The sequence below is a fragment of the Rhinatrema bivittatum genome, chromosome 4, assembly GCF_901001135.1.
Source record: "Rhinatrema bivittatum chromosome 4, aRhiBiv1.1, whole genome shotgun sequence".
NCBI classification, from domain to species: domain Eukaryota; kingdom Metazoa; phylum Chordata; class Amphibia; order Gymnophiona; family Rhinatrematidae; genus Rhinatrema; species Rhinatrema bivittatum.
Window position 1 is genome coordinate 427,940,089 of NC_042618.1, and position 15,441 is coordinate 427,955,529.

Genomic DNA, 15,441 nt, shown 5'->3' on the forward strand with positions numbered 1-15,441 from the left:
AAACTGAAGCCAGGAGTACAGGACTGCCACTGAGCCCCCTCAATTTCCTTATTAGATGAAAGCATCAGAGTTCCAGGAGCAATGGGAGGTCCTTCATATCGACATGAAGGTCAAGGGCCACCGACTCTAGGAATGCATTAACTTCTGCAATTTGGACACAAGGCCTAACAATGAATGGCTTTTACAGGGGAAAGACTTGAGATTTTTCACATGTATTTGCTAGATTTTAGTGTCTGGGTTCTTCCATATCAGAAGTTTATTCCATTTGCCCAAATTTGGAATTATTCTCATTCTAAGTAAAGTCAGACTAATGGAAAGAATCATAGTTTTTGGAAGTTAAAATAAACTTTATTTGACATCAAGTACCAGCCTACTATCTTTAAGTCCTGCTTTGAAATAAATGGTTGTCTGCTTATTAATACTGAAGCACAGAACAGATTTGTTTGATTGCCTAATTAAGGGCTTATGTGCTTCTGAGCCTGTAAGGGTCCTTTGATGTTTAGACACTATTTTACATCCATTTTGACTGAAAAATTAAAATATGATTAATTGAAGCCTTGTTTTGACCCGTTGTACCCACATCATCACACAAAGCTCTGCTCCCAAAGCTCCATGGCAGGTGGAGAGGAACAGCTGAAACATGTATCAGCTGTGTGATTCGTATCTGTGATCGTTACATGTACCTTTCAAGATTTAGAACACTGAAGCATGTTCTGGCAGTGAGGGATGTGTCTCTGCTCACAGTCAGGTGAATTTTCAAAAGGATTTACACATGTGCATTTAAAAACTATGGCAGCATTTTTCAAAATCCATTTACACATGTAACGTGCACTTATGCAAGCAAATCATATGGACAATTCAATGGCATATTTATTTATTTATTTATTTTATTTATTTATTTATTTTATTTATTTATTTAAGGTTTTTATATACCGGCAATCATGAAAACATATCTTGCTGGTTTACATGGAACGGGAGTGCATTAAATACATCAATTCGAACTGTGGTGACCGAAGGATCGGTTACAAATAACAAGGGTAGCAGAACTTGGAGAAGAAGGAAGAGATAGGAAAGAATAAACGGTTAAACGGTATAAATAAATTAAATGCTATGTACAAAAGGCATGATTAGTGTTGTAGCAAATTTCAAGAGCCCACTTATTTATTTATTTATTTAATTTAAAATCTTTTCTATACCGTCGTTAAGCTAGCTGCCGTCACAACGGTTCACAATAAGGCACATCATTTCATGTTTGCTTAAATGTGTTAGATTATATTAACTAAACAGGTGCCAACAAATACTGTAACATAGTTTCATATTAAATATTACTTAGTGGTTGTGATAAGTCATGTCTACTTCTAACTAGATCAGCTATAAGATAAATTAAAAATTAAATCTCGTCCTATGTTGTTGCAATCTAATAAGAATAAAATACACACAATTCGAGTAAGCTGGCGTGTGTGTGTGGGAGTTCTGTTGACCGCATCCTACATTTCCCTGGATTCTACTGCATTTTACTTATTCGAGTAAAGTGCATTTATTTAAGTAAAACTCAGTTTTACACATGTAAATGCTTTTTAAAATCAGGCCCTGTGTGTTCTCATAACATAAAACACTGAAGTGTGCGCTGGCAGTGTGGTGTTTGTCTCTGCTCATCGTATGTACTTCTGAATGGTGTGTAACTCTGCTCACCATGTGTACTTCTTAAGACAGAACACTGAAGCATGTTCTGAATGCATGGTGCATCTTTGCTCACCATGTACACTTCTAAAGACATAGAACATTGAAGCATGTTCTGGTTGATTGGTGCATGTCTCTACTCACTGCATATGTTTTTTGAAGACATAGAACATTGAAACATGTTCTAGTTTCCTGGCGTATGCTTCTGCTGTGTGTACTTTTAAAGACATAAAACACTGAAGCATGTTCTGGCAGCGTAGTGAGTGTCTTTGCTCACTATGCATATTTCTTTCAAAGAATATTGAAACAAATGCAGGCTGGGTGATGCATGTCTGCTTGCCATATGTACTTATGAAGACAGAACACAAACATGTACTGGTTTTGTGATGCATCTCCCTGCACACAGCATGTACATCTGAAGCTATAGAACACTGAAGTATGTTCTGGATAGGTGCGTGTCTTTGCTCATCATGTGTACTTCTGAAAATATATAATTTCAAAGCAGGTATTTGTTGCATGGTGTGTGTCTTGTTCATGAAATGTACTTATGAAGACAAAATACTGAAGCATGTTCTTGCTATATTATGATGCATCTTTCTGCTCACTGCATGTATTTCTGAAGATACAGAACATTGAAGCATGTTCTGGCTTCCTTGTGCATACATCTGAAGATATAGAACACTGAAGGATATTCTGGCTGTGTCATACTCATCACATGTACTTTTGAAGACAGAACATGGAAGCATGTTCTGTATGCATAGTGCATGTCTCTGCTCACTATGTATACTTCTGAACACATATAACCTTGAAACAAATACTGGATGTATGCTGCGTCTCTGCTCACCACGTGTACTTCTAAAGACATAGAATGTCTAAGCATGTATACGCTGTGTGGTGCATGTGTCTACTCATGAGATGGAATTCTGAAGACATAGCACACTGAAGCATGTTCTGGCTGCATGGTACATGTCTTTGCTCACTATGTATACTTCTGGAGACATAGAACATTGAAATGAATACTGGCTGTGTGGTGCTTGTCCCTGTTTGCCACATGTATTTATGATGACATAGAACACTGGAGCACTTTCTGCTTGTGTGATGTAGGTCTTTTCTTGCCACATGTACTTCTGAAGAGATAGAATATTGAAGCATGTTCTGACTAGGTGGTGCATGTCTCTGCTCACAGCGCATGCTTTTGAAAGACATAGAACATTGAAGCATGTATTGGCTGGGTGGTGAATTTTCTGCTCACTGCATGTATGTCTGAATCTGCAGAATATTGAAGCATGTTCTGGCTGCGTGGTGCATGTCTCTGTTCACCATGTGTACTTCTGAAGACACAGAACATCGAAGCATGTATTCTTTGTGTGGCGTGTGTGCCTGCTCGTGAGATAGGATTACTGAAGACACAGAACACTGAAGCATGTTCTGGCTGCATGGTGTGTGTCTCTGCTCATCATGTATGCTTCTTAAGACAGAACACTGAAGCATGTTCTGGCTGTGTGATGTGTGTCTCTGCTCATCATGTATACTTCTTAAGACAGAACACTGAAGCATGTTCTGGCTGTGTGATGTGTGTCTCTACTTGTTGTATGTTCTTCTGCCCTCTTTTCCTCTAAATGTCTATAAATCACTCCTGACTGCTCTGGAAGTTCCAGGGCAGAGCTGCAGAAATAAGCACGTTTCATGGAGACAGTTCAAAGTGCTTCTTTTTAATAAGATTATTTCCAGATGAAAAAATGTTACTTCATGCTGAACGCTCTTTTCCAAGCTCCAAGGAGGGTGCCAACAGTTTTCAGCACAAACTGCCTCTAATAACTTTGAGAAAGTAAATCCCAGAAATTCAATGAAAGCAGCATCTTCAGCCTAGAAGCATTTGCCAAATAATCTGTGTCTATTTGCCAGACTGCTGTAATGAACTTTAGCCAGACTGTTCACTAATGGTACAGTTCACCATTACTTTGGGCTGATAATGTCTGATAGTTTGAAGGCAGTGAAGCAATTTGACAAGAGCCGGAGTGAGTAACAATCAGTGTAAGTGAGTTACAATCAGCCGGAAAAAGGAAGTGATAATGCCCCTGTATAGGTCTTTGGTGAGGCTTCACCTGGAGTATTGTGTTCAGTTTTGGAGACCATATCTCAAAAATGACAGAGACAAGATGGAAGCAGTCCAGAAAAAGACAATCAAAGTGAAAGCCATATGAGGCAAGACTGAAGGGCCTCAATATGTATCCCCTGGAGGAGAGGAAAGACAGGGGAGATATGATACAGACTTTTAAATACCTGAAAGGTATTAATGATGCATGGGAATCAAACTTTTTCCAATGGAAAGGAAGCTGTAGAACTAGGAATTATGATATTTATTTATTTAGGGCTTTTTTATACCGACATTCATGATACCAATCATATCATATCGGTTTACAAGAAACAATGGTGAAAAAAACATTAACATCAACATGAACAATAGGCGAAGAGAACAAGTGAACGAAAGTTACAATAAAACAGGGGTACATGAACTGGGAGGAGGAAGAGCCAGAGACATGGCTAAATCAGCGATAAATAGTATCTAGACTTAATTCAGGATTATAATAAAACATGTACTCAGGGACTGGATTATTTCAAATATATATGATATATATGAAACTCCAAGGGGATAGACTCAGGAACAATGTCAGGAAATATTTCTTCACGGAAAGGGTGGTGGATGCCTGGAATGCCCTCCCAAAAGAGGTGGTAATGGAATTGAAAAGGGCAGGAGACAAATACAGAGGATCCCTGTTGGCTTGAGAATGAAAATGAAGAAACAGGGCAGCTTGTGGTAACTTTCGTAACATTTCTGCAATGGGGTAATCTGCATGGAGTGGCAATTACATCCTAAAGAAAACCAGTAGAGAAGACTTTCACGGAACAGCAAGTAAAACCCTAAACTACTTGCTGGGCAGACTGCTTAGAGTATTTGGGTATTTATTTGCTATCGTTTATTATGTTACTATGAGGGTGCACATCAGAGGAGGGTATGTCATCTTCCCTCCCTTCCCGGGTCCGAGTGTGCTACCTTCCTGGCATTCCAGGACATGACTGGCCCGAATGGAACGGGGATTTCAACTCTGATCTCACATCCAATATTGTTATGACCCAAGCCACAGGGCTGGGTCCTAGCCCAGCTGTTTTATAAGAGATCTTGAATGCCTGTGTGATGGGAGGAATTTTGCCACAGTCATGTGATCTCATCTAACCGAGGATGAAACGCCATGTCTGAATGCTGCTGTACAACAGTCTTCATACTACATATTCCAGTCTGCAGATGGCAACAGAACTAGAACTGACAGGTTGCTTAAAATGATGATGACAACAAAGTTTTGCACAGGTTTCTTCATCTCGAATTATAGATCATTTCATCTTCTTGTGGCTCTGTTTATATTCCTGTGTGTTCAATGGCACTAAATCACCCCGGAAATGCTCCAGGTCTGGGCCTTGCTGGAAGCTGTCGGTCCATGGCAACAAAAAGCAGTTTCAGTCATGAAAGAATTTCGCAGAAAAGGTGCACAGGAATACTACGGTTCTGCTAACAAACAGGTAAGAAAAGAACTGCAGAGCAATTCCTGAGAGCCCTAAACACCTCCCTCCCCAGTGTTCCTTGGGAGCACTGGTAGGGCCTGTGCATGGAGACATCTGTGCTGTGCCAGAAAGTACAGTGCCACCCGACCATGCCACGTTTCAATATCTCATGGAAGCGGTGGAGCTGGGGCTGAAATTGCCTTAGGCCCTGCAGCCCCCCCTAGGGCCAGCACTGGCCCAGACCACATTCCTAGTCCAGAAAAAAAAAAGTGACAAGGATTATTCAAGAGTTCTCTTGTTTTCACTCGACAAGAATTCCAATTTTACAAACTAATTTTTGAGGATGAGTTGAGAAATTCTGTTGGATACCAAGGTTGATGATTTTCTGTTACGTTTTTTATTTCGCCTTTGGGCTAGAGCCATAAGTTTTATGGGAAAATAGCCAATGTTTCAATTTTGGGATATATTGATATCGTTTTATCAGGAAAAGTCATTTTTTGGAATTTTGGACCAGATCCTTAAGTTTTATGGCAAAATATTACTTTGGGTTCTAGCTTTTCTATAGATATTTATTTATTTTATATATTTATATTCCACTTTTTGCACTTTTTTCAGCGCTTCAAAGTATACCTATCCTGTACTGCTGTAGGTTGAATGGCTCTGGAGATAATGTGCACATGGGAAGACAAGCCCCAATTAATGCCGGCCCAGTCTATTCTGGCTGGTGCCACCCTCAAAACCAGGTCTAGGTGGCTGCCTTGTTTACTTAGTTCTTCCACCAGTTCTGAGCAGAAGGAAAAATAGTGAGGTCAATATTAAAAATTGCACAAATTATGTCTACATCGCAAGTTTGACTATAGTCAGTCAAATTTTCCATTTAGCCAGATAAATCATTATCTGGCTATAATTTAGCCAGATAAAAAAAGAGATGTTCTGGGGAGGGGTTTAGTTATCCGGCTAACTTAGCTGAATTTCAGATATATCTAGCTAAGGTAGCCAGATAACTTAAGACCTGTTTCAAAGCAGGCTGAAAGTTATCCAGCATTGTGTGGCCAGATAACTAGCCACTTAACTGGATATTTTCAAAGATATCTGGTTAACTAGCGCTCCTTTAAAAACCAAACACAAAGCACACAGTCGTGGGCCTCCCAGTTCGAGTCCCATTCCATCACAAACATTTAAACCCACCCACTGGCCAAGACCCACCTCCCCAATACCTTGATTTGTCTAAAATGAAATAGATCTAAGCACTGGCCTGGCCCAGCCCTCCCTACTCACTAAATATAGCTTAACTATGGCCTTCTCAGCCCCCCCCCCCCAAACAACCCCTTCACATTGCTACCCTCCTCCCAAATCCTGCCCACTCACTCGGTACCTCAGTCATGGCTCCCTTTTCACTGCTGGGATCGCAGTTCAATGCAATCCTGGGCACTTCCAGGTCAAGTTATCCAGCTAATGCTAGCCAGATAACTTGCCCCTAAACGGCCTACTGAACATGATTCCTAGTATTCATAAGCCTGGGTGTGCTACAGGATGTGTATGTTCTCCTTTGTTTTTCTAGTGAGGGCTTTGTTCGCTCCCTGCCCCAGGGCTTTCTGATGCATTTTGTCAATCCCTTAATACCCTAATGATGAAGTGCTTGCTTATAAATCCAAGATCTATCTTGCTTTGGGCCTTATTCAAGACTTTTTCTGAGACACGACTGCTACAAGGCATATAACTTTGCATATTAGAAACCTGTGGTGTTAGAACCACATTTAGGTCCCAGGGTACATGTGGCTTCACAACTGGTGGTTTTGTATGCCATAAGCCTTTCATGAACTTGGACACTAAGGGATGAATGAATATTGGCTTACTCTCAATTTGGGCATGGTAAGTTGCTATGGCCCGAGATGTACTCTCACGGATGAGCTGGCAAGACCTGAAGTAGAAAGAGTGAGTAAGCAGGTTAGTAACTCTGGGTTTGCATGTGAATGGATCCAAAGTAATGTGACGACACCATGCGGAAAATATTTTCTATTTAAAACCATAGGCTTTTCTAGTTGATGGTTTTCTGGTGGACAGCATAATGTCCTCAATCTCTTCAAGTAGAGAGATTTTGGCAATTTTTTAACGCTCAGCATTCAAGCTGTCAAGTTGAGGGAGGAGAGGTTTGGATGAAACATATGTCCCTCTTCTTGATTTAATAATGATGGATCTGATCCAAGAAGGATGAAAGGACTGATGGACAGCTGTACCAGATATGCGAACCAAACTTATCTGGATGATACTGGAACTATGAGGATCAGCTGAGCTCAATTTTTTTTTTTTTATAACTTTTTGTACCATTCTGGCTATCAGCGGTATCAGTGGAAAAGCATACATGAGATTTGCATTCCACTCAAGCAAAAAAGCATCCTGAGTAGAGCTGAGTTTGCTGGGAAGAATGGAGCAAAACTTTTCCAGTTTTCTGTTTTGCTCTGTTGCAAAAAAAAAAATAAATAAAATGGCTGGAAGTTCCCATCAACTGAATAGTTTGTTGGCTTTCGATTGCTTTACAGATAGGGTTGCCAACTGCCCTGTTTTGAACCGATCAGTCTGCTTTTCTGTTTACCTATACCGTGTCCGATCAGAAGTACTATCCAGTCACTGAAAACCTTGCTACTGAGGCAGGCACCTTCTTTCCCCTATGGCCCTGTTTATAGATGGGGGGAGGGAACCAGGGCAGAACCAGCAGCAAGAGAGCTGCAGCCCTGCCCTATCTCCTCTCTCCGTGCTGTGATTGGCGGCTGTGGGAGTGGGGGTGGGATCTCACCTGGGCACTCTCCTTAGCAGCTGCTCTGCGGCTCTTCCCCCGCCTCCTCTCTTTACTGTGTCTGTTTGCTGTGGCAAGAGGGGCCAGTGGCACGGCTCAGTCTTTCCCTCCTCCCGGCTGCTCTAGCAGCACTTCCTGCAGGAGAGAAAGAAGCACAGAGGAAGCAGAAAGAAAGGGATGGGAGAAAAATGAGAGGCACAGGGAATGGAGAAAGAAGTGGGTAGGCACAGGCTGGAGGGGATGTAAATCGTGGCGAGTGGGGGTGAAGATTTCTGTCGTGGCCGAAGTGCATGTTAAATAAATGAAGCCTTGTTTGACTAGGCAGCAAGTTTTCTGATGTTATTTGCCCACAAGACACAAAATTTATATATGCCCTACCCTCTAGAATAGTGACTCAAGTTTCAGCATCAACAAATTAAATTCAGCAAGTAGGGATTAAAATAATAAAATGACTTTTTATTTAAAACAGTACTTTTCATTAAACATATTACTCAACTGTCATATCTAATAAACTGGGCGATGCACAGCAGAAGTGCGGAGTAAAGAGCACACACATGTAAGTCAATGCAAAAAAAGAGAATGTGCGGCTCGCTAAATTAATAAAGGCACTGTTCATTTCGTGCAAAGAAAATCTTCCTTTGTTACTTATAATTAAATAAAATTGATGGTTTCACGTATTGAACAGTGCCTTTATTAATTTAGCGAGCCGCGCATTCTCCTTTTTTGCATATCTAATAAACACATAAAGTATATCATAAGCATATATCATTTAATTGTTCTTTTTTATAACTAATTGAATATATAGATTTTTCTAGAAATTCTAATAATCATGGACCGTTAGCAAAAACACTGTCAGATAAGTAATTTATTAATCAAGTTCAATGCAGTATTCTTGTTTATTAATTTGTATTGTTATAACAGTCTGGTATTCTAAGAACTGATACTTTGTGTCCATTTTCTTTTCATAGCATCAGCCTACTTGTACGAAGAAGTCCTATTTGAGAGAAGTACTTTATTTCTTTCTTGCTCGCTTTGTTCTTCTTTCTCTCTTTTATATGTCCTTATGTTATTTTGTAACTATGAGCTCATGACTGGCTACTGGTGAAAGAAGCTATTGTAGCCAAAAGATCTTCATTCAAAAATTGGAAGAAAGATCCAACAGAGGAAAATAGGAAAATGCATAAATATTGGCAAGTTAAATGTAAGACATTGATAAGACAAGCTAAGAGAGAATTTGAAAAGAAGCTGGCCATAGAGGCAAAAACTCAGTAAAAACTTTTTAAAATATATCCGAAGCAGAAAGCCTGTGAGGGAGTCAGTTGGACCATTAGATGATCGAGGGGTTAAAGGGGCACTTAGAGAAGATAAGGCCATCGCGGAAAGATTAAATGATTTCTTTTCTTCAGTGTTTACTAAAGAGGATGTTGGGGAGGTACCCATACTGGAGAAGGTTTTCATGGGTAATGATTCAGATGGACTGAACCAAATCACAGTGAACCTAGAAGATGTGGTAGACCTGATTGATAAACTGAAGAGTAGTAAATCACCTGGACCAGATGGTATACACCCCAGAGTTCTGAAGGAACTAAAAAATGAAATTTCAGACCTATTAGTAAAAATTTGTAACCTATCATTAAAATCATCCATTGTACCTGAAGACTGGAGGATAGCTAATGTAACCCCCATATTTTAAAAGGGCTCCAGAGGAGATCCAGGAAATTACAGACCGTTTAGCCTGACTTCAGTGCCAGGAAAAATAGTGGAAAGTATTCTAAACATCAAAATCACAGAACATATAGAAAGACATGGTTTAATGGAACAAAGTCAGCATGGCTTTACCCAAGGCAAGTCTTGCCTCACAAATCTGCTTCACTTTTTTGAAGGAGTTAATAAACATGTGGATAAAGGTGAACCGGTAGATGTAGTGTACTTGGATTATCAGAAGGCATTTGACAAAGTTCCTCATGAGAGGCTTCTAGGAATAGTAAAAAGTCATGGGATAGGTGGCGATGTTCTTTCGTGGATTATAAACTGGCTAAAAGACAGGAAACAGAGAGTAGGATTAAATGGACAATTTTCTCAGTGGAAGGGAGTGGGCAGTGGAGTGCCTCAGGGATCTGTACTGGGACCCTTACTTTTCAATGTATTTATAAATGATCTGGAAAGAAATACGTTGAGTGAGGTAATCAAATTTGCAGATGATACAAAATTGTTCAGAGTAGTTAAATCACAAGCAGATTGTGATAAATTGCAGGAAGACCTTGTGAGGCTGGAAAATTGGGCATCTAAATGGCAGATGAAATTTCATGTGGAAAAGTGCAAGGTGATGCATATAGGGAAAAATAACCCATGCTATAGTTACACAATGTTAGGTTCCATATTAGGTGCTACTACCCAAGAAAGAGATAGTGGATAACACATTGAAATCATCAGTTCAGTGTGCTGCGGCAGTCAAAAAAGCAAAAAGAATGTTGGGAATTATTAAAAAGGGAATGGTTGAATAAAACGGAAAATGTCATAATGCCTCTGTATCGCTCCATGGTGAGACCGCACCTTGAATTTTGTGTACAATTCTGGTCGCCGCATCTCAAAAAAGATATAATTGCGATGGAGAAGGTACAGAGAAGGGCTACCAAAATGATAAAGGGAATGGAACAGCTCCCCTATGAGGAAAGACTAAAGAGGTTAGGACTTTTCAGCTTGGAGAAGAGACGGCTGAGGGGGGATATGATAGAGGTGTTTAAAATCATGAGAGGTCTAAAACGGGTAGATGTGAATCGTTTTTTTTTCTCTTTCGGATAATAGAAAGACTAGGGGCCACTCCATGAAGTTAGCATGTGGCACATTTAAAACTATTCGGAGAAAGTTCTTTTTCACTCAATGCACAATTAAACTCTGGAATTTGTTAGAGTATGTGGTTAGTGCAGTTAGTATAGCAGTGTTTAAAAAAGGATTGGATAAGTTCTTGGACGAGAAGTCCATTACCTGTTATTAATTAAGTTGTCTTAGATAATAACCACCGCTATTACCAGCAATGGTAACATGGAATAGACTTAGTTTTTGGGTACTTGCCAGGTTCTTATGGCCTGGATTGGCCACTGTTGGAAACAGGATGCTGGGCTTGATGGACCCTTGGTCTGACCCAGTATGGCATGTTCTTATGTTCTTACTAAGTGCATGCCCTTATCTGTTTCTTTTATGCATTTCCTTCTCTCTTTCTTCTGTACTGTAGTTTGCCTCAGTGGCTGTTCTCGCTCTTTTCCTCCTCCTTCTTTTCTTTTTACTTACTATCCTAAGCTTTAACCAAATCAATAACAAAAACTAACTCACTTAACTGATTTTAAAATCTTCTGCATACTAAATCAGTCATATTCCTTCAGTGTATATATGTCCGCAACAACTTATTATAATGTATTGATACAAACTAAAGAAAACAAAATATAATTAGATGACCCTATTCTCAGAGAAAGTAACATTTTTTCTCTATTCATTCATACTCTCAATCTTTTCTAATGGTTTCTGCTGCTTTTATATCATGTGCTTCTCTTGAGATTAATACTTGGGAATCCTGTTGCACACCTTCACTGATTCCTCCGTAAATTATTCTTGAGCATGCAGCTTTTCTTTGACTGTTTCCTCCTTAGCTGTTGTCAGCTAGCACTGGATTAATTGTATGCTCAGGAAGGTTTCTTTAAAACACAATGTCTTTAGCTGCTCATTTCTTTTTAACAACACTTATTATGGGCACCACATACAATGCGCTCAATAAAAGAGTCTTTTTTTTTTTTTACTTTTCGGGACCTCGGACTTAATATCGCTATGATATTAAGTCGGAGGGTGCACAGAAAAGCAATTTTTACTGCTTTTCTGTGCACTTTCCCGGCGCTGGCTGCACATTTTCCTTTCTGTATCCCGCCATTTGCATGTTGAAGGCGCTATTAGGTGCCGCGGGTTGGACGTGCGTTTTCCTCCCCTTACTGAATAAGGGGTAAGGGAAAACGCGCGTCCCAGAGCGGGCTAACAGTGCGCTCCATCAGAGCGCACTGTATCGGCCTGAATGTTCCTTACCTTTTCTGGCAACACTGAATAAAATAGCCTCACACACATCGCACATTCATTCTCTAACACACTGACTGTTCTGTCTCTTTTCAGTGCTTTTGTAACGTTTTTTTCAGGCCTGTGAGCAGAGCTCTGTGACAGTAGGTCTGCTCAGTTCAACATCAGGTCCCTTTCTGTTGCATTCAGTAACTGTCTTTTGCTTACATGGGGGTGTGGTATACTGCTCTTGCTGATGTCATCCTGGGAAATAGTATCCAAGTTAAATGATTGCTCTTGTGTTCCTTCCCTGCCTGCTTTATCTCTATTTTGGCTGGAGATAATTTTTAATATGCTTGAAAATCTTTACTAATGTTTTTGCTTTGCGCCGGGTCCCTGCACTGCGACAGGGTTTTATATAGATGTGCCAGCCCCATTACTGGTTGTCAGGGAAGCCATTGCTAAGGTGCCATGGTTACAGCTTTGATCCTCGGATGCGGTTGTCATGGAAGTGCTACTTCCACGGCAAAGCTTTGGGTTGTGCTAATCTGGTGCTCAGAAGGTACCAACATGATAAAAACTTTATTGTTAAACATTGTTCTAAAAATTCTCTCATTTATTTTAAAAATATTCTTTATAATTATGCACGTCAGCCTCTGTCGACGTTTATTCTCTGCTACCCTCTTAGCTCTTTCTGTCAGGGACACCATTTATTTCTTTTAAAGTTATCACTTCTGCAACCTGACCAGTGTTTAGGCAGGGGTCCTCAGGTGGTCACTACTCCAATTTCATAAGTTTTGGGTGGTTTTAGGTAGGGGTTTATCCTTTAACTACCTCCTGTTTCCAAGGAGATAGGGCTGGTCTTGTGGCCAGGGTCCTCTCACCTGTCCATCACCTTCCTTTTCTTAAAATCTTGTTTAATTTTATTTTTAATTAAATAGGTAGCCTATCTCCTGGACTCTGCTGACATCACTGGTGACATCAGCTAGTTTCTCCTCTATACCAACTGCACATCTTTAATTAAAATTGTGGTGGCTCTACCAGGGGTGCTCACAGTCTGTTCTGGGCATATCACAGCAGCAGCGATCCTGTTAGTTCTCATTTTCCAGTCATGTTGAGGCTTCTCTTCTTTGTTCAGCCTCTCTTCCTCACCACTCCTCTCATACCACCAAGCCTCTAGCCTCTGTCAGTCTCTTGTAGTTATGCAGGGAGCTATCATGGGCCCCTGTGTTGCTGCTGACTTTGCTTCTGGCTTCAATACTTCAGGCCCCAGGTAAATGTTATTTTATTTTTTGGGTACCCCCTTTACAGGGAGATAGAGAGGAAACTGCACAGGCTGGATAAAAGAGCTGAAGAAGTCACATGAAAGGAAGGAGGGAGAAAGGGGGGCATTGGGAATGAAGAAGGAAAAGAGATAGAAGAGGATATGGGGCTGGAGGGACAGACACAGAGGATGGAGGACACAGGGGATGGAGGAGGGAGAGAGTCAACAGGGCACAGGCGATGTTGGAGGAAGAGAGAGTAGGATCACAGGACAGCCCTATCGGCTACCTTATTCAATGTGTACATGTTGCCTCTGTGTCAACTACTTTCGGGTCTGCAGCTCAACTATTACATCTATGCAGATGATATTCAGATCGTTATACCAATAAATGACTCTCACGAGAAAACCTTCAAAATTGCTAATATTTATCTAAATATCATTAGACAATTACTAAAACAAATGAAACTGAGCCTCAACTGTGAAAAAACAGAAATTATGTTGTTAGAACGTAAACTAACTCCATGTGATCAATGCAAAGTTTTTAACATGGAAAATGTTTCCATTTCTTTAGGGAATAAAATTAGAGACCTAGGCATGTGGCTTGACCCCGAATTTACACTAAAATAACACATTTCCACAAAGATACAGGAAGGTTATCATAAATTATTAATTCTTAGGCACTTAAAACCCTTACTGAACCATGATGAGTTTAGAACTGTTCTCCAAGCGTTGCTATTCACCAATAAGACTATTGCAATTCTTTATTATTTGGTCTTCCACAGTCATCACTTAGACTATTGAAGGTTTTGCAGAATTCTGCTGCCAGGCTCCTTTCCGGTAGTAACAAAAGAGATCATATCACCCCTGTCCTTTCCGCATTACATTGGCTTCCAGTCGAATATAGAATTAAATTTATGACTTTAAGTTTGATACATAAAGCAATCTATGCAGAACAAGTAGACTGGATGAATGCAATTATACGCATACATACCCCTCAGCGAAATTTGCGTTCAGCGGGTAAAGGACTCCTTAGATTCCTTCTATCGCTACTGCCAAACTTACCTCTGTCAGGGAAAGGGCTGTTTTATTAGCTGGTCCAGGTCTATGGAATTTATTACCCGTTGAATTAAGGCTCCAGAGAGATTTAAAAGAATTTAAGAAAGCACTAAAAACGTGGATGTATGTACAAGCATTTCAAGTAGAAGTCAGCCAGTAATGATTGAAGCAGTTTTATTGATGTTTTCAGGGAGGTTAACACATCTTCTTAGGAATTCGCCATCACAAGCCAGTCCTCCAGGTATGGGAAGACTCTGATGCCTTGTTACAGATGCGCTGCTACTACCACTAAGCATTTGGGGGCCGATTTTAAATGTTACACGCGCGGGGTACATTTATGCGTGCTACCCGGCGCGCACAAATGTACACCCAATTTTATAACATGTGCGTGCTGCCGCGTGCATGTTATAAAATCCAGGGTTGGCACGCGCAAGGGGGTGCACACTTGTACACCTTGCGCACGCCAAGCCCAAGGGGAGCCCCGATGGCGTTCCCCGTTCCCTCCAAGGCCACTCCGAAATCGGAGCGGCCTCGGAGGGAACTTTTCTACCACTCCCCCCCCACCTTCCCTTCCCCTTTCTTAACCACCCCCCAGCCCTAACTAAATCCCCCCCTATCTTTGTTGCAGAAGTTACGCCTGCCCGAGGCAGGCATAACTTGAGCTCGCCAGCCCGAGGCAGGCATAACTTGCGCTCGCCAGCTGGCTGCCTCGTCCCTGGACCGCCCATTTTTGAAAGCCCCGGGACATGAGCGCATCCCGGGGCTTGCACGCACTGCCGAGCCTATGCAAAATAGGCTCGGCGCACGCAGGGGTAGGTTTTCGGGGATTACGCGCTTAACCCTTTGAAAATCTACCCCTTGGTGAATACCTTTGATGCTGCTGACAGACCAAAGGGGAGCACTCTGGACTTTTAGTAGGAGGTGTCCATTATGAAGCTTAAATAATGCCAGTGTGTGGATGGTTGGAAATATGATCATAAGCCTCCTTCAAATTGCCTTTCTGGATGAAGAGAAGTATCATGTGGAGAGAGGTTATTTTTAATTTCTTCTGGAG

The 15,441-nt window shown here is 41.0% G+C and overlaps 1 long non-coding RNA gene across 2 annotated transcripts in view; it reads right to left on the minus strand.

Moving 5' to 3' along the window:
• Positions 1–15,441, minus strand: part of LOC115091284 — a 119,231-nt gene that overhangs the window by 50,776 nt on the left and 53,014 nt on the right. The window contains exon 3 of one of the 2 annotated variants that reach the window (XR_003856661.1): positions 8,033–8,167. The exons of the other annotated variant lie outside the window; for it this stretch is intronic. This is a non-coding gene — a long non-coding RNA (uncharacterized LOC115091284). The remainder of the gene's footprint in view (positions 1–8,032; positions 8,168–15,441) is intronic. 2 annotated transcript variants of the gene reach the window in all.